The following is a 22,791-nucleotide window of genomic DNA, read 5'->3' on the forward strand; positions in this document are numbered from 1 at the left end:
TATTGGCTAGTCGCAAACCCTGTGTTCGCCAGTCTGGCACTTATAAATCTGTTCTTCTTAACTCTCTCTCCATGAAGGACATGAGCACGCAGACATACGTCATCAAACGCAGATCTGAGGTTGTGAAATCGCCCCTTGTCAAGGTAGCATCACCATCCACCCATCGAGCTATGCAACAAGCCGTCGAACTTTCGCCTCAAGGGGCGAAGCCACCAGCTACACAATCGGTAAGCCGGAAAGGAAAGAAGGAGTACTCCCATGAAGACTTCCTACGTCGCTCCAGTGAAACAACACCTGAGTCTTCCTCTGCTAACCGGAAAGGATCGATGAAGTCCAACAAAGGCAAACGGTCTTCTCCTCCGCTGACTCGAAGATCCTCTTCGACGGTGTTTCCATAATACCTTAGCCCTGCCGGCTTCCATGTCGCCCGTGAGCACGATGAACCGTCTTTCTGCGTTGGACTCCACAGCCCGACAGCAGAACCAAGCTGATACTTCTGTGGCCCTCAGGGAGCAGGATCCTCCTGCTTCTGTGCCCTGTAGCAGCGAGTCTTCACAAGCTGTCACTCGGCAGCCACCGACGTGACACCCCTCCATTTCTTTCTCATCAAGACTTTCCTACTATGGAACGTTCACAGCCCTCGGTCCCATAAAGAGGATTTACAGCTGATTTTAGCATCTCAGCATCCCCTTGTACTATGCCTTCAGGAAAAAATTGGGTCCTCACGAGCGCTTTGGGCTTCCACACTTCTTCCTAGTTCGTTTTGATGTTCCCCCTGAAATCGGCATTCCATCTCGTGGGGCGTCATGCTGCTGATATGGGGTGATGTTTATAGCCAACCCATCTCCCTGAATAGCCGGCCGCTGTGTCCGAGTGGTTCTAGGCGCTTCAGCCTGGAACCGCGCTGCTGCTACGGTCGCAGGTTCGAATCCTGCCTCGGGCATGTTTGTGTATGATGTCCTCAGGTTAGTTAGGTTTAAGTAGTTCTAAGTGTAGGGGGCTGATGACCTCAGATGTTAAATCCCATAGTGCCTAGAGACATTTCCCTCAGTACCCATCTTCAGGCATTTGCAGTTCGTCGTTTCTGTCCTCACCTGGCATTTTCCCTCTGGGGATTTATGTCCCTCCGTCATTCGATGTCACCAGAGCAGACCTCCTTCATCTCATTGGGCAGTTTGTAAGGTGTCAGGCAAATCCAACACCTTCCATGAAAACCCTGACACGATAAGTAAACCCAGTAGTATGTCACATAGCTCCGAATAAATCGTGACATTAAATTAACCAAAGTAATACGAGTAACGAGTGAGCAAATGGAATACCACAGACTAACACAAGAATGCCTAAATACATGTTATACCTTCCCACCGTGAGACAGACCCAGTTCCGAGGGGAGAAACGAGAACAAAGCCGAGAGCAGAACCGTGTTGAGCTGGAAGGCCCTACGATAAGGGACGGACGGACACCCACGTCGCCAGCTAACTGCTAGGACCACACCACCCGCAAGTTTTAGCGTGAGACTTTTTCGCGTCTCTGTTACGTTAGGACCACCCCCCAGCCCATGTTAAAAGATAGAGCCCTCCAGAAGAACAGTATAGTTCTTACGATAACACAAAAAGGGCTACACCACCTGCAAGCTTTAGCGTGAGACTTTTTCGCTTCTCTGTTACGTTGCAAACTTTAAAAACATTGCCCCACCACGAAAAGTATAACGTTTCTCATTGGATAGGCAGAATTTTTTTAAGCGGAGCTTAAGGTTAACATTGAGACCCTGACTGGTCAGATGAAAACACAGCCAGATAGTTTTTTTAAACCAATTTCGGTAAATTGTAGTAAGGAGAAGTTAGAGTTGCTTGAGTTGCTTCCGAGACAGCGAGGTAAGCGGAGCTGTGCTGTCCGCCGCCCCCTGACGAACACCGACAAGGTAATGAACGCACGCGATGTCGCATTTTTGAGCGTATAAGGCTTCACTCAGAACTGCAGAAGTCTCATCTGTTACATCCCCTTTACGTAATACTAGTGTCGATCGTCAATTAAAGCTCATGGTGTTCACATTTGCCACTTGAAGTAAAAATCTGAAACTCGATGATTTTTCTGTTATATAGTTATTGGGAAGCCACATGAGCCACTGTAATTTACGACAAGTTAGATAAGTAATTAAATATATTTGAGGGTCACTGTAGACCATTTTGATAGTTTTCTCTCTTGTGAAACTTAATTTAAACCTAGATTATAGATGTGATATGGCATAGGTTATCCTTCGATCCATTGTAGAACTTGGAAACTGATTCAGGGAATATTTTTCACATTTTTGTTGAACACAGTTGGTATTTACCATCCTGTATTAAAATATTTCCTTTTATCAATAGTGCAATTTATAAACGATGTTTTGTGAGCAGAATAAAATTTCCAATGGTAAACTTAACTGCTTTTTCGACGTTATTTTACCAGCTAACTAAAAATAGGATAGCCTTGAACCCCTTCCACTAAATTTAATTAGTATTAAGATTCTTTTACAGGGAGTGCAGTGGAGCTGACGCTGAAATCATTAAGTATTTGGTTATATCATCGCTAGTCTCACTGAACTCTACATGTCATATGTGGTCTGGCGTCTCCTTACCAGCAACAGGAGTGAAAGTGGTAGGGAGACACGATATAGAACAAACAGACACCACACAGAATGTTTAGAAAATGGCGACCCTGCCAGGATGCTAAAATACCATGATTGAAGGTCGACCACACGCGTAACTAGGTCAGAAAAATATCCTGTTGAAAAATTTTCGTAGTAAAAAATTTTTTTTCTTAAAGTTTTAAATACTCGAAAACAGTAGCTGCAGCGATAGATAGTAAGAAAGTGCCAGAGACAACAGCATAATTAAGTTGTGAACTTTAATATTGTTAGAATTAAATTTCTCCTCAATGCAAGCGCACAGGTGGCGGATACATCGTTGACAAGTTGGTTCTGACCCAACAAGTAAGTGAATGGATTGTCAGTCTTGGTAGTGTCAAGTCGAGTGAACAAAAAAGTTTATGAAATGCGTGCGATCGTATGAGCGCATGTTGACTCGAAGTTGGGTGCGTGAATTGCTTTTACAACAGAAAATAAGGAATTCGGAAAGATTAGCAAAGGCAGATCGAGGCCTTGACCGAATTGAGGTAGAGACCCAGCATGAAAATGGACAGAGAATAGAGGACAGTACAACAGACGATGCAGTATCGCGAGAAATAGGGCATATAACGCACCATAACGAGGATAATGTACGTCAAGGCACAGAAAACCTAGGTCAGCATACGACAGAGGAGCAGGAAAGTAGAGAGACAGTCGATGAGGATTCTAACTTACGCCTTGAATACGTAGAACCCATTGTACAAGTAATCAGAGCTCCCTCACCACAGAGTACAGGGAATGCGAGCAGAAACGTGTCACAGCACAGTTCAATGCAATCGGTTGCAAACCAACAATTGGGCGAAAACACAGAGCGTAGGACATCGGAAGGAAACGCAATAGGACCCATCAGTCTGGCAGAAGTATTACAATTAGTTGGTTCAAATGGTTCAAATGGCTCTGAGCACTATGGGACTCAACTGCTGTGGTCATCAGTCCCCTAGAACTTAGAACTACTTAAACCTAACTAACCTAAGGACATCACACACGTCCATGCCCGAGGCAGGATTCGAACCTGCGACCGTAACAGTCGCACGGTTCCGGACTGCGCGCCTAGAACCGCGAGACCACCGCGGCCGGCTATTACAATTAGTGACGGAAACCATGACAAGACAAAATAAAGAAATTGCGAACCAAATTAAATTTCAGAATGCAGAAATGACGAAACAAAATGCAGAAGCCACGATACAAATGCGTGCGATTAAAGAACAAACCAAAAAAATTCAGTTACACCTAAGTCATATTGAAGACGAGGGAAAAGAACCTAGAGAAGTGATAGGAAACTTAATAACAGGTTACAATCAATTGAGAACAGACATTGACAAGGTACAAGCGGACGTACAAACATTGCGTAATGATATTCAGGACGAGATCAAAACATTACGTAACAACACCCAGGGAGAAGTCAAGAAACTAGAGAAACAGATAAACGAAATTACTAGACAATCAGCTAGTACTGCGCGTGAAGTTGTTGAAAACAGTGTGTTACACAAACGTATCACGAAAGCAGCGCTGAAAAGATATGATAACCGCATAGTCAAAATAGAAGCGCAAACGAAGCGACAATTTCAGAAATTGCGAACAGAGTTGTTGCAAACCATTAAAGAGCGTAGTGAACAGGACCGAACAAGCACAGAGTCTGCAACCACATCCGTATCTGTAACAGCACCGGAAAAACAAGCAATAAACGAAGATATTACGCATTTGCGATTCCAATCACAGGCGGAAAGTAACATATGTGACAATGGAAAGCCAGGTCGCGAAGAGTACAGTTCAATGCATTCAGCTACACGTTCACCACCGATGGAAGAAAATTATTGCGTACCACTCCAACGATACTAAGCAAGGGTAGGTGAAAGTTACAGTAGACAATATCCAATGGATCTACCACAACCGGAAAGAACGACGGGAGAAATGATCAGAAACAAAAGTGGCGAAGAATGGCGAATTTCATATGGAACTATGACGAAGTACGACAACGATCATTTCCTCACAATCAGAAAATTTCAACACTTTCGAGAAGGAAACTCATTACATCCACGAGCTTTTATTGATCAATTCCGTGTAGGATTACCAGAACACTGGACGCTTTCACACAAATTAGACTTTATATGTGCACACATGTCAGGAACAGTCGCAGAAACCATGCAGAATGTTGCAGCGACATGCCGATCGTACGAAGATTTCAGAGAGAAGTTTCTCTCACGATATTGGTCCAGCGAAGCACAGAACAGAGTGAAGTACGAATTATTACAGAACCCATATTTTGAAAATTCAGGAGAGAAGAGTCCCGTGAAATTTTTCGAATTAATGGCAAAGAAAAATCAATGCTTAGATGTGCCATACAGTGACGGAGAGTTGATTAAATTATGCGCGATGAAGCTACCATTGAAATACCAGCAATCATTAGTAGGTCGCGGAGGCAATGACGTCGAAGCATTTAAATGTATTCTAAGGGAACTAGAGTTCATATTTCCGGAAGATGACGCAAGAAAATGACGAAGCGCACGTGAAAACGAAAGCAAAAAGCAGTGGAATCCACAAGACACAGTACGAAGAAACTATAATTACGAACCATGTGATAACTTCGCACCAAGAAACGACAATAGATTTCAACAAAGAACCGGTTATGGATTTAGAAGAGAATATGGCAATAACTATAACTCACCCAGGAACGGCAACAACTATTACAGAGGGAATAACGACAACCGGAACGGGTACTGGAGAACCAATAGACCGACAAATTATCAACAAAGAAACCACTATCAACAAGCTGAACAAGCAAAGAGAATAAAGATAGAAGAGGTGGAGGTAAGACCACCAATCCACGATAAACGTTCGAATTGACAGCTAAGCGCCCATTTCAAAGAGAATGACTCACCGACCCAGGACAATTGCAGCACCTTGAACAGAGAAGTAAAAATCTTATCACGAGAAGAGAAGAAGGAAGAAACAAATCCGCAGGGACCAGATGAAAACGAAGACAAGAAAATAACAATATCTTGTTGGGATGAAATTAATTGGGAGAATTCTGACGGGGAAGATGAATTACCAGAGGCATGCACAACGAATGTAGGAGGAAAGGATGAAGTAATGAGTATTGCAGAGCTATTTGAGATGGAAACCAGGGAAAGCGAATTCAATGAGGATAATGCGCAGTCGACAGAAGTTGAAAATAAGTTACGAGTGGGCACATAACCCAACGTATATAATGAAGGAAGTTATGAAGCGATAATTAGAGCATTTAGATGTGACTATGTTGAAGTAGCGACAAAGAAGGACAAGATAGACGAGGATGAGGAAAAAGTAGAGGATGTTGAAGAAAGCATAAATGAAGGAAGAAATAGTGAAGAGGAAATAAAAGAAAGAGAAGTAGTAGTCGAAGCTTATCCTACAGAAAGTTCGAATTCACAAGGGAAATTCCTAAAAAGTCTAATGTATGATTCAGTGGAGGATTCATTGATGCAAGAAGAAGAAGAACAGAACCAACCCTTTCAAATTCAACCAATTGTGAAGGCCATGGTAAAGCATATCCCAGTCAAGATTGTAATTGATAGCGCAAGTGAACTGACTGCGATCTCAGAAAATTTATTCATGCAGTGTAATGCCAATGAGGAATTGCCAGTTCTGAAAACACTTAAGATTAAAGTAAGAGGTCCTATTACAAACAATGCTGCGAAAGTTACGAGACAAACAAGGTTAACTCTTTCCTGTCAAGGTCAAACTAACTGTAGATTGGATTATAGGTGCAGATTTTTTAAATGAGAGACGAGCGATAATAGATATGGGGAAAGGTAGTGTAACATTCGGGAATGTCACACTTCTCTTTGAGCAAAAGCTAAAATTAGAAGAAATACCAGTTATAAACGAACAACTAAGAATGGCATGAGATAAAGAGGATGAAGAATTAGAATGGTATGCACAAAAGGGGGAATCGACTCACCTCATGTTAGAAGTCCATAAAGAAATCGACGAAAAGTTGCAAGAAGTTCAAGGTATTTTGGAACACAGTAAAGGAGAATTAGATGGTATTTTATGAGATAAAGCAGAGGAATTTTTACCTAAGACTGGCAGTATTAAACACTTTCAGTACAAGTTTGAAGACTAATTTTATTACTGGTGAATAATCAGCACAATATTTCATGATTATGTTGCAGATAAGATCGTCAGGAGAAATAAGAACGAAGAGAGAGGAAGGTGGGAAAAAGAAAGTAGTTTCAATAATAACACCAATAGTACCATAGATTAAGTTGAAGAGATAAAGCGTAGATAGTCTAACAGCATGAAATACCAAAATGCTATACACCACGACACTACACAAAAAATAAATATAAAACGAATTTGAGGATTTTTGTAGAAGTTAAGATTCAAAATGTCTTAGAATTGTAACATGGAAAGGGCGCCGAAATTTGTAAAGCTTTTTAAGAAGGCGCAAAATAATGTAGGTACTAATCATATGTTAGATGATTATAAGTAAAACTTTTTGTAAGAACCATTGTAAAAACTCCAGCAAAGACCAGATGCAACGACCCACAAGTTGCAACGCGAGAAGTATCAACAAAGAAAAGGATGTAATTAGCAAGACACGATTCCTGCAAGGCACAAGCGTCGAGAGAAGGGAAAGGACAGCGAGACCATCAGAAGGCCCTTGTAACATCTCGCTCAAGTCCATCACCTTCTTGCAAAAACATTCGCCAACCTCATGCTTAAACATTCATAGGATTGTGTGAATGTGTGAAATCAAATTATGTGATGTAGGAATTGTGCAAAAGAATCCTGTGAAAAAATAAATAAGTTAAGCACACCAGACAGCTAATAAACTACAAAATAACAGTCATTGACTATGGACTTAAGTAAAAAATAGACTATCGATAAAAATAAGTCATTAGTTCTGAAATTGACAGTATATAAAGAACAAAAGTAAGGCATAATAAACACTAAAACTATATGCCACCCATTTTCTCCTCATAAAAGTAAAAGAATAACTATATTTTACTTATTTTCTTCTTATAAAAACAAAGAATAATAAATTATCTTGTTGGATGTTTTCCCTTTTTTTTTAACATTTGTACCATTTGTTAGGATACTTTCTCAATACTTGTGTATGTATATTTCTTTGTCAAAGCAATTCTTGGAAATAATTCTTATTTGTTAGTGTAACAATGTCAAAATGAGTGTCTAGAAACACAAACATTTTACTTGTACATGATATTTAGAAAATGTGTTAGGAATAGATTTTACTTAATTACTCCATTTATAAAATGTATATATATATATATATATATATATATATATATATATATATATATATTCCTAAGAAAATCGATGAGAAAGACTCACTTTCAATAAGAAACTTCTTAAAAAACAAACTTCACACTTAAATAAAGAAAGAAAATAATTAAAAATTAATAATACCATAAAAATAATCTTCTCTTGTCATTTTTGATAATAATGTGGAAGAATATAAAAATATAAATTACTAATACAAACTAGCATAGAACAGAATAATGTGGCTGAACAGTAGGCAACAAAATTTAGGTAAAGAAATAATTTTTGACTGACATGGACAACGATTCAATCATTGCCTAACTTCAAGTGCAAAAATTAAGTTCGAGGGGTGGTGATATGTAAGGTGTCAGGCAAATCCAACATCTTCCATGAAAACCCTGACATGATAAGGAAACCCAGTAGTATGTCACATAGCTCCGAATAAATCGTGACATTAAATTAACCAAAGTAATACGAGTAACGAGTGAGCAAATGGAACACCACAGACTAACACAAGAATGCCTAAATGCATCTCATACCTTCCCACTGTGAGACAGACGCAGTTCCGAGAGGAGAAACGAGAACAGAAGCCAAGAGCAGAACCGTGTTAAGCTGGAAGGCCCTACGATAAGGGACGGACGGACACCCACGTCGCCAGCTAACTGCTAGGACCACACCACCCGCAAGTTTTAGCGTGAGACTTTTTCGCGTCTCTGTTACGTTAGGACCACCCCCCAGCCCATGTTAAAAGATAGAGCCCTCCAGAAGAACAGTATAGTTCTTACGATAACACAAAAAGGGCTACACCACCTGCAAGTTTTAGCGTGAGACTTTTTCGCTTCTCTGTTACGTTGCAAACTTTAAAAACATTGCCCCACCACGAAAAGTATAACGTTTCTCATTGGATAGGCAGAATTTTTTTAAGCGGAGCTTAAGGTTAACATTGAGACCCTGACTGGTCAGATGAAAACACAGCCAGATAGTTTTTTTAAACCAATTTCGGTAAATTGTAGTAAGGAGAAGTTAGAGTTGCTTGAGTTGCTTCCGAGACAGCGAGGTAAGTGGAGCTGTGCTGTCCGCCGCCCCCTGACGAACACCGACAAGGTAATGAACGCACGCGATGTCGCATTTTTGAGCGTATAAGGCTTCACTCAGAACTGCAGAAGTCTCGTCTGTTACATCCCCTTTACGTAATACTAGTGTCGATCGTCAATTAAAGCTCATGGTGTTCACATTTGCCACTTGAAGTAAAAATCTGAAACTCGATGATTTTTCTGTTATATAGTTATTGGGAAGCCACATGAGCCACTGTAATTTACGACAAGTTAGATAAGTAATTAAAGATAATTGAGGGTCACTGTAGACCATTTTGATAGTTTTCTCTCTTGTGAAACTTAATTTAAACCTAGATTATAGATGTGATACGGCATAGGTCATCCTTCGATCCATTGTAGAACTTGGAAACCGATTCAGGGAATATTCGTTCACATTTTTGTTGAACGCAGCTGGTTTTTACCATCCTGTATTAAAACATTTCCTTTTATCAATAGTGCAATTTATAAACGATGTTTTGTGAGAGTAATAAAATTTCCAATGGTAAACTTAACTGCTTTTTCGACGTTATTTCACCAGCTAACTAAATATAGGAAAGCCTTGAACCCCTTCCAATAAATTTAGTTAGTATTAAGATTCTTTTACAGGGAGTGCAGTGGAGCTGACGCTGAAATCATTAAGTATTTGGTTATGCCATCGCTAGTCTCACTGTACTCTTCTGAATTCTACATGCCATGTGTGGGGTTGGCGTCTCCTTACCAGCAATAGGTCCAAGGTTCAAACTAGTCAATTCCCTAAAAAACACGCTCAGAGCGTCGTTGCGCGAAAGTGATAGGGAGACACGATATAGAACAATCAGACACCACGCAGAATGTTTAGAAGTTACCTCCCCCATTTCTGCTACTCAGTGACATTAATGTGGATCATCCCTTTTGGTGTTCTCCCGGATCCTTTCAGAGAGGTGCCCTCTTGATTGATCTACTGAATCAATCCAACCTCTTCTTCCTTTCTGACTTCTAGCACACCTATTCCCGTTTGGACTTATCCTTTTGCACTGCCCAGCTTGCCCATCGTCTTGAGTGGACGGTTCTTTCTGACACCTACTCGAGCGATCATGTATTATCCGTTTGATGACCCCCACCCCACCTGCTTGCATTTCCAAATGGCAGCTTACTATGGCTGGCGACCTTCGACGAACAATATTTCCCCAGTTGTGATGACCAGGTGGAATATCTCACAAACTCTATACTTTATGCTTACCTCGCACTTCATCTTTACCACATCGTGTCCCAGTCCCTTGGTGGACACAGGCGTGCCGCGACGACATTCGCTCGCAGGGCGTGCTCTCTGTGTTTTTCATCGTCGTCCTACGATGGCAAACTGCATTCATTATAAAGAGATGCGTGCAAGCGTGTCATCGCGTTCTTAGGGATAGCTAAAGAGCTAGGTGGATTTCATTCACTGGTTCCTTAAACAGTTCCACCCCTTCCTCTGTCCTGTGGGCCAACCTCCGATGGCTCTCTGGAACCAAGATCCATTTGCCAATTTCTGGCCTGACAATACCAGACAATGTCATCGTGGACCCAATTGCCATCTCCAACACCTTGGGCCACCAGTTTGGGGAAATTTTGAGCTCTTCCCACTTTCACTCTGTCTTCCTCCATCGGAAACGAGCAGAGGACGCACGGGCGATACCCTTTTCTTCCCAGAATCGTGAGTGCTACAATGCTGCCTTTACTATGAGGGAGGTCGATCGTGCTTTGAGTTCATCCCGATCCTCCACACCAGGACCAGACGCTGTCCACATTCAGATGTTGCAGCACCTTTCTCTAGTGGGCAAGCACCTTCTGCTTAATATGTACAACCGCATTTGGGCAGAGGGCACATTTTCTGGACGTTGATGTAAAGCCACCATCATATCCGTACCTAAGCCCGGTAAGGACAAAAGCCTTCCTTCTAGCTACCGCCCCCATCTCTCTCACCAGCTGTGTTTGCAAGGTGATGGAACACATGATTCATGCCCAGCTGGTATGGTGGCTCGAGTCTCGCAATTTATTAATGACTGCGCAATGTGGATTTTGAGCGCGCCGTTCTGCAGTTGTCCACCCATGTCATAAATGCTTTTCTGTGGAAATCCCAGACTGTGGTCGTGGTTTTCGATTTGAAGAAGGCCTACGACACCTGTTGGAGAAACGGTATCCACTGTACTCTTTACAAGTGGGGCTTCCGTGGTCACCTGCTCTGTTTCCACGAACGGTTCTAGGCGCTTCAGTCTGGAACGGCGCAACCGCTACTGTCGCAGGTTCGAACCCTGCCTCGGGCATGGATGTGTGTGCTGTCCTTAGGTTGGTTAGGTTTAAGTAGTTCTAAGTTCTAGGGGACTGGTGACCTCAGATGTTAAGTCCCATAGTGCTCAGAGCCATTTGAACCCTGTTTCCATCAGGAAGTTTTAAAAGACCGAGTATTCAAGCTGCGTGTGGGTTCTGCCTTGTCGGACACCTTTATCCAGGAAACCGGTGTGCCTCAGAGTTCCGTCCTGAGCGTCGTCCTCTCTGCTATCGCCATAGCCTATAATGGCCTGTCTTCTGCGGGGCATCTTTGGCTCCCTTTTTTGTTGAGGATTTCGCCATCTATTGCAGTTCTCCACGGACCTGTCTCACTGAGCGGCGTCTTCAGCGCTGTCTTGATCGTCTTTACTCCTGTAGCATCGATAATGGTTTTCGTTTTTCCACTGGCAAAACCATCTGTATGAATTTCTGGCGACGCAATTGGTTTCTCCCACCATCTTTACATCCCGAGCCTTTTACTGTTTCGTCCGTCGAAACTACGAAATTCGTGGGCCTCATGTTCGATAGGAAACTCCCTTGGTCCTGCCACGTGTCTTGCCTGGCAGCCCACTGTACGCGGTCCCTCAATGTCTTGCGTGACCTCAGTGGTACTTCCTGGGGCGCAGATCGAACCACGCTCCTCCGTTTTACCGATGCCTTGTCCTTTCGAACTAGACTATGGGTGCTTTGTTTATGGGTCAGCACGTACGTCCATCTTACTCTGTCTCAACACAATCCATCATCGTGGCATCCATTTGGCCACTGGCGCCTTTTACACTAGCCCAGTTGGGAGTCTGTATGCTGAAGCTGCTGAACTACACTGTCTTACAGGTGTGACTTTCTCCTCAGCAGGTACGCATGCCGTTTGCCTACCATGCTTGACCACCCATCCTGTGCCTCTTTCTTTGATGATTCCTTTGATCGCCAGTATGGGGCAAGTCGCCCTTCTCTGTTACCTCCTGGAGTCCGCTTTCGACACTTGATCCGGGAGCTTAACTTCACACTACATGCAACTTTCCCGGTGGGTGTGAACTCTTAACCACCTTGGCTTTGTGCACTGTCCCGTGTTAACATTCGCCTTCATTCGCTTCTTAAGGACACTACTCCGGCCTCGCTCTATCGCCTTCAGGTTCACGACCTTCGCATGGAACTTCGTGATAGTACCTTTGTATACACTGATGGCTCTCGGACTGATCGTGGTGTCGGGTGTGCCTTCGTCAGTGGCGCCCACGTCTCTCTTTATCGGCTTCCGGCACACTGCTCAGTATTTATAGCCGAGCTCTTCGCCCTGTATCAGGTCACGGAGTACATTCGGTGACACAGGCTTTCCAATTGTGTCGTCTGCTCAGATTCTCTCAGCGCCCTTCAAAGTCTATGTGCGCTCTACATTGCCCATCCCTTAGTGCAATGGGCCAGGAAAACTGTTACTTGCTCACTCTTGGTGGCGCCACTGTGATGTTTATGTGGGTCTGCCAGGAAATGAGGCTGCTGACGCTCCTGTAAAGGCTGCAGTTCTGGTACCTTAGCCCATTGGTTCCTATATTCCCTCCAACGATCTCTGTGTTGCCGTCTTTCAGAAGGTGGTGTCCGTTGGCATCGCCATTGGACCTCTTTTCGTGGGAATAAGCTCCGGATTTTTAAGCCTCTCCCAGGGGCTTGGACGACCTCCTCTCGGCCCTCCCGCCGGGTGGAGGTCATTTTAACTAGGTTGCGTATTGGGCACTGCCTTTTTAGCCATCATCATTTAAGTGGCACTCCCCCGTCAATTTATATGCATTGCGCCGAAGTTTTAACTGTCCACAACTTCCTGACGGAATGCCTATTTTTTAACCGTTTACGTTCCCGCTAGGGTTTGCCTTATGAGTTACCAGTCGTTTTAGCAAACGACAAGCGGGCTGTCGACCACGTTTTACTCTCTGTCCATGAAAGCAATATGGCGACGACTAGTTAATTTTTAGTTTTGGACCTCCGTTTCTGTCAGGTGGTTTTTGTAGTCCTTTCTTCATCTTCCTGTTTTTAGCTGTCTACTTTCTGTCAATCGAGATTGACGCATAGTCATTTCTTAACTCCTCTCTACTTTGTGTTGTATAGTTTTGACTTGGGCGCATATAACCCCAGTTGTTTTTGCGCTCTAAAACTAAACAAAGAAACAAACAGTTGGTATATAACAGAGCATGGTACAGACTCGTATACTTTGAAAACCACAAAATGAAATTTAAAGATAGAATCAAGCAGAGGATCGAAATGGACGTACATCCCAAGTGTACTGTGTTTGGTTATTCCTGAAAAACTGACAGAATTACTGGTAAGAAATATTCCGGCAAAAGAAACAAATTTGCTGCTGTTCGAAAGCTAGGCCTGTGCCTTGCACACGTTGGGCCATCATTACTAAAACGTTACTCTCATATATGGTGAAGCAAAATATCCTTTTGAAGTGTCTTAAGCGTTTGAGACCATTCCCATAATCACATTTGTACCTTTCCACAACGCTGGAAGATGTTTAAAAAAATTTTATCTATTCTTTACCCAGTAAGTTGCTGTTATTGGGTACACACTGAATAACGCATCATAGGTAAGATTTCATAGTGAGACGATGGGTAGAAAACAGAGAGACTAATGCAATGTCTATATAATGAAACAAGAACTCTATTCCGCATAGAAATATACTTTTATACAGTTCTGTTTCTTTGACATTTCAATATTCATTCACTTTGTTGACATACACAAGATACGATGATACCTTGCTCCTTTCCTCATTGCACGTGGTTATGGGCTAGCAAAGGGAACGTAGGTAAGTTTTTTGCACAAGTGAACACTAAAAATTTTGTGCATACGAGTGGAAAGCTGAAAAGTAACGAACAGGAAGCAGTACCGATAATAGTAAGCAAACATACATTGGTTTCGGAGTTATAGTTTCATTTGCTATCGATAAAATGCAGCAAAAGTGGGGTTAAGTGAATTATGAAAGCATGCGTTTTATACCATTTCCTTCCGTTTCTGGTTATCCGAAATACAGCAGCATAAAACAAGTTACGTTCACGAGGCCACATGTGGCGTACTCCTAGAGCAAACACGCATTCAATAACAGAAATGTGTTCGAAATTGCCTTCCTGATACTACGTTATTCGTGTAATCTCTATAAGTCTTACAAATAGTTCAAAAGGCTCTGAGGACTATGGGACTTAACATCTGAGGCCATCAATCCCCTGGAACGTAGAACTGCCTAAACCTAACTAACCTAAGGACATCACACACATCCATGCCCGAGGCAGGATTCGAACCTGCGACCGCAGCGGTCGCGCGGTTCCAGACTGAAGCGCCTAGAGCCGCTCGGCCACACCGGTCGGCCTATAAGTCTTACAGTTAGTATTTAAAACAGTGTTGCGGGGAAACGACAGAAATAATGAACAGGAAGTAATCGTAAACAGCAGTCTGATAATGTTTTGGGCTTCAAAACAATATACAGCGTAACTCTGAAGTGCACCTCCCTTCTTTTTTTACCTTCGTGGAAGAGAGTTGGCTATGTACTCTCTGGAACGAGCGACACTTGTTCTAAGGAATGGCATGATGGACTTACGAGATTTTCTTCGGATTACTTTTAGTTAAAGGAAAAGTTGTAATTTATCAAATTACGTCCGACGTGGAACGAAAATCTAATCTTCTATTAAAGGTTGATAAAGTTGTGAACTGTGGAACCTTGAAAATCTATAATTATCTACATTAACAAGGTACGTTCAGTGAATTCCTTGGTAACGATTACTGAATCCTATTTCATATACTAGGAACTTTCTCGACGTAAAATACTGGGAAGCGTGAAGGCTGACGGCTGTCTTTAGGGTTCGCGTAACTGCATGTTAATGTACAACAAAGCCAGCATACCTTATCGTTCTCCACGCTGAGCTTCGTCATAGCACACTATACGAGCTCCCTGGTTCTTAAATCAGCCGCAGAATTTCACGGCAGACACAGTCACTAACCGATAATTGATTTCAGCAAAGTTTTTCAGTTTTCTTCGGCGGATATATTACGCAGTGTTGATGTTTGCTGGATTACAAGAGCTAACGACGTTTACGTTGGTCTGATCTTTCAGATAGAGATTCAGCACCAGGTGGACGATGAAGACATTGAATTCCTTTCTGCAAAAAGAGAAATCTAATCACACGTAACAAATATTATTAATTAAATTTAGCCTGCTTCGCGTCTGATTGACTACAAACATAAATACCAACTAGACCAGAAACATTTATCAACATTCAATTAATTTTTTAACTTGTCAGCCAGCATTCGGTTTTATAGATATTGTTTAAATATCCTGATTGGATACAGTATAACTGTCTCAGCTGAATTACTGTGACTAACACCGTCTATGTACCCTCGTAACACTATCTGTCGTTATCAAACGGTACTTGTCACAATGTGTAGACACGTGCCATATATCTTAATCAACCAGTCCGTCATAAGTTGAGCACAACACAAAAAGCAATGTTTATTGACAATCAGGCGATAAGGGCATCTCGCTGGCACAATAACTTCTTTTCCTTCTCAAAGCCGATTCACGTTTCTTATACGGAGTCTGCAATGTTATTTGGGTTTCGGCAGTGTCAGTGACAGTAGGTGGGCGAAAGTCCTTCCTGAAGCCACCACTCCACCGAGGATGGAACCTGTGTACCCCAGCTCTCTGCGTCTAGAGTAAATTCCACGTTCAAGTGCGAGAACGTTTTCTAAATGTGGGCGTTGCATGTATCACGTATTCACACAGCTGGACCCGGGAAACCGCTTACAAACAACATGAGGCTCTTGAGCGGACCAGCCCTGTCGTTAATCCACGAGGTCTATATTCAATGCAGGGCTGGGTCAGCTCCCCATAACCAAGAAGTGGTGCATTAATGAACTCAGCTGTACCGATAGAAATTTATGGCGTACTGTTAGTTGCAAGATGTACGGGGTAGTGGAGCAACTCATTTAAATGAATAACGTCAAGCCAGATGCTAAGTTAAATGCCACAATCAAAAGCTGTTCAGTTAATACTGATTGATGCTCTATCTGGTTGCAAACACAACAGTTTTGGTAACTATTATCCACACTCTAAAATTGAAGGAAGACCACTTCTCTTCAATAAGAAGCGGGAGAAAATGACATTACTAAAAATCAATATATATTATAAAAGTAAGTGTACAATATGCGTGTCGCTAAAACTCAGAAACAAGTCCCGGTACGATTAAGGGAGTTATATGGTGTGGGAGCCCTCTCTTCCCCTTCCATGAAGAAGCTTCCCGTTTTTACCTGAAGGGCGTACTTTTGAAGAATTAAGGGCTGGGACGTTTCGCCCTCTAGAAATTTCTAAAATATTCCAGAACATTCGAGAGTACTCGAGAACATTCCAGAACATTCGAGAGTATTCTAGAGCATTCCACAACAATCCAGAATGTTACGGTACGTTCTACGTGAGCTGGGATGTTCTGGAAAGTTCAGGAATAGTCTGGAACAATCGATAACATCCCACATCATTGTGGAACATCCTAGAACACTCTAGGCTTCCCATTGGTGGGGAAAGCGTTTCTAGTAAATCTACTGCTGGTGGAAATACGTGCTAAACAACACATCGCACTTGCACTGGCATCACCCAGCACTGCAGCCACACTTATGGAAGGAGTACGAGCTGCCCGTTCGACCCTACAACTACCGCTGAATATAGCCTCAGTAACAATTAGCGATATGTAAAATCTCAAGAGCATCTGGACGTGGTGAACTTCTATGGCAAGAATTCAAGCTATAATTATCTTCTGGGACTAATGCACAATGGCACATAAAAGATAACTGAAACCATAGTCAGAACATCAGAACACTTTCGAGGATACTCTGAAGTGATAGGAGGAGCTCTACTTGTACTCTCAGGTGATTTTCGACAAACACTTCCATTTGTCGCAAAGTCAACACCAGCCGATGAGATCAGTGTAAACTTTAGAAGACACATTTCCGGCCACGGTTAAAAATACTGCGATTAACAATTAAATCACAGATGAACTATCGAAAGACGAAACAAGAGCACATTTCGCTCAACAACTTTTGTAAATTGGCGAAGGTACATATCCTACTGACCAAGTGGCCGGCCTCATTCAACTAAACAGTGATTCCTGCAACATAGCAATTGGGGTAAAACGAACTCTTCAACCAAATTTTTCCAAATGTTCACAATTACACCAATCTGGACTGGCTTTTTGAAAGGGCAATTGTGGCACCTAAAATGATATTCTCTACGATATCAGATATAGTATTCAAAAGAAAATTTCCGGTGAAGAGAGAATATACAAATCGTGTGATACGATGGTAAACATTGAAGAAAGTGTAACTGTCCCACAGAATTTCTAAACCCTTTGCAAGCACCAAGAACGCCATTACATTGCCTTCCACTTAAAATTGTATTTTCGATCTCCTCAGAAATCTCACCTCACCAAAACTATGTAATGGAACAAGGACGATCACCAAACAGCTATCGAATATCATCATCGAAGCCGAACTTATGGCTGTGAAGTACAAAAGACACACACTGTTTATCCCCGGAATACCACTGATGACTACTGAACTGCAATTCCAATTTAAAAGACTGCACTTTCCAATCAAATTAGCAAATAATATTCAAATGTGTGTGAAATCTTATGGGACTTAACTGCTAAGGTCATCAGTCCCTAAACTTACACACTACTTAACCTAATTATCCTAAGGACAAACACACACACCCATGCCCGAGGGAGGACTCGAACCTCCGCCCGGACCAGCCGCACAGCCCATGACTGCAGCGCCTAAGACCGCTCGGCTAATCCCGCGCAGCAACCAAATTTGCCTACAGTTTTACAGTTAACGAAGTTCAAGGACAAACTTTAAAATATTGCAGCATCACTCTCAAAGACTCCTGCTTCTCTCTCGTTGAACTATACATAACCTGTTCTCGATTAGGAAATTCGAAAAATTTGTACATATATACACCAAATAACAAAATGAAAAATGTTTATAAGCAAGTACTGTAAATAGAATATGTTTTCAATTTTTTTTACTTCTCATACTTTCCAACTACCACACAATCCCATATCAAGTTTCTGAGCGATGCTGGGTACCCCCGCTAGAAAGAAATAAAAAATTACCAATAAAGCGCGAATATCCGTTTCCACGACCAAAGGACTTGAAAATTACGACTAGGTTACGATAACTGTTGCGCTAATATTGATATACAGTACGTACATGTCTACAAACACTTTTCGATCTGCTGCTTACCATGTATGTTACACGAACTGTATCCCAAGGGGTTCTATTACACCCAGTAACTAATGTCACTGCGGCAACTGCTTTACCGATTTCTGCTACTTGCCGTAAAACTTTTGTCTAACGTTTTAGTGGCCCTGCGTTTTCTGCTCTGGGTTCGTATCTCTAACGACGATGGTTTCACAGATGTCTTCTTTCCATTTATCGAAGCAAAAGAAATATGGACTTTCTGCGATGCACGCAAATAACAACCACACACATAAGCACACCGGAGAAGAAACTAGTCACCCTCAGTAAACACCACACCAATATGGTATAACACTACTTCTAGCACTGAAGGTGGCCGAAATTTGGCAGGGAAAGGAATCCAAAAGTTTCTTCGGAATGCGGTATTTAGCTGAAGCAACATGTCGGTGATTAGACCTCGTAGAGCCACCAGCTTGCTTGGGCGTGGATTGCTACATTTCGCTCGCTGGTCCAGGTAATCCCAGACACTTACTGAAGGATCGAAAGACACCTAAATCACGAAAGTCATTGGAGAGCGATATGCACCTATGCAGATGGTGGTAGTATCACGTACATACGGTATAAAACGGCACTGCGCTGGCGAATCTCTCATTTGTACTCAGTAATTCATGTAAAAAGGTTTCCAACGTGATTACGGCCGCTCGACGGAAATTAACAGACTTTGAACGCGGAATAGTAATTCTAGCTAAACTTATTGGATATTCCATTTCGGAAATCGTTAGGGGAATTCCATATTCCGTGATCTACAGTGTCAAAAGTCTGCCAAGAAAACCAAATTTCAGACATAATCTCTCACCACGAATAACGCAGTGGCCGACAGCCTTCACTTACCGACCGAGAGCAGCGGCTTTTGCGTAGAGTTGTCAGTGCTACCTGACAAGTAACACTGCTTGAAATAACCACAGAAATCAATGTGTGACGTGTGACGAACGTATCCGTTAGGACAGTACGGCGAAAGTTGGCGGTAAGGGGCTACGACAGCTGACGACCGGCGTGAGTGCCTTTGATAATAGCACGACATCGCCTGCAGTAGCTCTGCTGGACTTGTGACCCTATCGGTTGAACGCTAAACGACTGTAAAATTGTTGCCTTGTCAGATGAGTCCCAATTGCAGTTGGTAAGAGCTGATGGTACGTTCCGAGCGTGGCACAGACTTCACGAAACCATGGACCACAGTTCTCAACAAAGCACTGGGGAATCAGTTGGTGGCCACATCACGGTGTGGACTATGTATACATGGAATGGATTGCGTCCTCTGGTCCAGCTGAGCCCATCATTGACTGGAAGTAGTAATGTTCGGCTACTTGGAGATCATTATCAGCCATTCATGGATAGCAATTCTTCATGTGTCCGGACCGCGATTATTGGCGATTAGTTTGAAGAGTTTTTCGGCAACTCTAGCGAATGGTCTGGTCACCCAGATCGCTCGATACAAACCTCACTGAACATTTATGGGACATAGCCAAGAGATCAGTTCGTGCACAAAATCCTACACCGGCAACACTTCCGTAATTAGAATCGGCTACAGAGGCACGTGATTCATTATTCCTGCGGGGGACTTCCAATGACTTGTTAAGTCTATGCCACGCCGCGTTGTTGCGCTGTACAGTGCAAAAGGAACTCCGACACGATATTGGGAGGTACCCCGTGGCTTTTGTCAATTCAGTGTAAATTCGCTGAAGGCGAATGACTTGGTCTCAACTGTATTACGTACAGATGTTCTACCTGTTGGCGACATATGAAAATTTGTGTCGCACTGGCACTCGAACCCGGATGTTTCACTTATCGCGTGGGGTCACCTTTCTATTATAGGATTACCGTGCACGCTTCGGAGACCGACACAAACTTCCATATGTCACATTGTCTACATACATATATTATAATCTCTCAGGGTTTGGTCGGTCCAGCAGGCGTTCACGAATAGCTCATTTGTAAGCGATAAGCGGGAAATACGGGTTGGAGGCCCGGTACGGCAAAAATTTTCATATGTCATCAACAGGTAGAACATCTGTACCTAAAACAGTCAAGTTATTCGCATTCAGTGAATATATTTCGAACAGCTGTCAGTTATCATCAATGCAAAAATTTACTGGTAGCTAATGATGGCGTGAATTAGCGCAAGAATATGAAAGGATGCTTGAGTGGTCATTTAAACAGTACCCACAGTCTTGTAAACGCGGCAGTTCTCATATTTAAAGTCAGAGATGTTCCCAGCGTTTTCATCATAAAAATATAGAAGGAATGACGAACACTTGGTTACCTGCAACGCTGAAGTAACCATTCTGGTTCACTTATCACGATAAAGTGAGTGAGTGAGGGTAGGTCATGCTATGAAAAACACTCACAAAACATCACGCAATCACATCCAGCCTCAACTAAAACCCCCACACAGCGTAGGTCAAACACCTCAATGGGCCGTCAGTACGCTCGACGTACTGCATGATATTAAAAGAGATAAAAACCGTCTCGTTGGACCACATCAAGCGTCTCCAGTCAGCAGCTGTCAGAGGCTTCAGCGTTATTTGGCCCTATGATATCGTGCAAAGTTTTGCATTGAATCCGAGGATCTACTGAACTCCTTTCGCAACGTTCACTTCGAAACTTGTGATGGAAGTCAGGTGTGAAACTATTTGTCACTGACAAGGTATGTCATTCGTCTCAGACTCTAGTCGGTTGAGATCTCTTTGCGACTACTCTGCTTATGACAGGTTCCACGGTTGCGAGTGACAGACCACCCCTTATTCCCACGTTGGAAACTATGTCTTGACCAGGAAGGGGAACGTAATTCATAGTATGGTCAGGGCCACGTCTAATCACTGTAGCTTCTTTCTGACGTGCTCTCACACGGAAAACCTCCATAGTAAACTGCTCCTCTACTCCCAAAGAGTTGATCAGTTGTGGCGAATTCTGCCACTACATAAGAATACATTAGAGATCTCTACGTTAACCTATAGTATTGCATTATTTTCATAGAGTCAACTGGCACATACACACCACTTCACTGCCACCACTTGCGTCAGCGGTGCGCGGTCAGATGACAATCTGGAACTAATTCTGCACCATCTCCAACGTGATCAGAAACATCCTAAAAAGCTTGTAAGAGTGTTGCAGAGGAGGTTGTGCGGAGTAATGGTTGTTAAGAAAACAATTCGATATATTGTGCAGTTTTTCGAGTTAATTAGCGTTGAAGTTACCCAGTCGGGCCTTTGCGGGCGAAAATTCAAGAGGCCCGTCATTGACGGTGGCACCAAACGTATTCTTCGTTTGGTTTCCGAAAACTGAACAAGAAAGGGAGACAAAAGTAGGACTTGGGGCGGTAGTATGCATCTAACACGAGCCAAAAACTGGGCAGCCTCGTGCGCTATCATCTAAGCTATGAGAATAACTGTCACGAAATGCGTCTGGGGCTCCTCTTCAATTTGCGTGCGAAAGACCTGATTGGCTAATTTCAATGCTAATTAACTTGGAAATGGAGCAAAATACCGATTTTTTTCTTAACATTTATTTCTTAGCGCAACGTGTCATACAATACCCTTACAAGCTTTTCTTACTTCTGACCGCCCTACATAGCACTCCAAAGCGACAATTGGGCTCTTTTAAGGGAGGTCCATAAAGCCATTACTCTGTCTGAAACAAGGAATGCGTTCATATCATCGAAATTATTTCGTAATGTTGGAACATATAGTATAACAATGTAAACCAAGAGCCAAATACACCTACCTAATAACTTTGTTTATAGGAAACATCAAAGTAATCTCGTTTCGTACGTGTCGTTCAATTGGTTAAGCACGAAATAGCGTGAAATCATAAACTTCGCTGTTTAAGACTGATGTTCGCCAGTAGAAATTCACCAAAATATTCTGAATATTTAAAAGAAGTTCACTTTTCGTTATTCAGAGGTGGACACTGAACTCAGATACTGTCACACTACTTTTCAAGGTGATCGAATGTGAGACACACTGAGAGAAAAGTATCGCCCTGTTCTCGAAAGTGACGTCAGTGTTACCTTCTGCGACCAGTGCTTGCTATTAGTTATGTACTCATTATATGAACGATGAACTGTTTTAGCAACAAAATTGTGTGGTGCTCATTTTTCTAAGAAATTTTGCAGACTGGATATTGGTTTGTAATAAAAATTTTATATTCATACCGTGTGTAATGCTTTCTGATAGCAAAGCAACAGTAAGTTCTTCTGTG

The sequence above is a fragment of the Schistocerca serialis genome, chromosome 5 (assembly GCF_023864345.2).
Source record: "Schistocerca serialis cubense isolate TAMUIC-IGC-003099 chromosome 5, iqSchSeri2.2, whole genome shotgun sequence".
Classification (NCBI taxonomy): Eukaryota; Metazoa; Arthropoda; class Insecta; order Orthoptera; family Acrididae; genus Schistocerca; species Schistocerca serialis.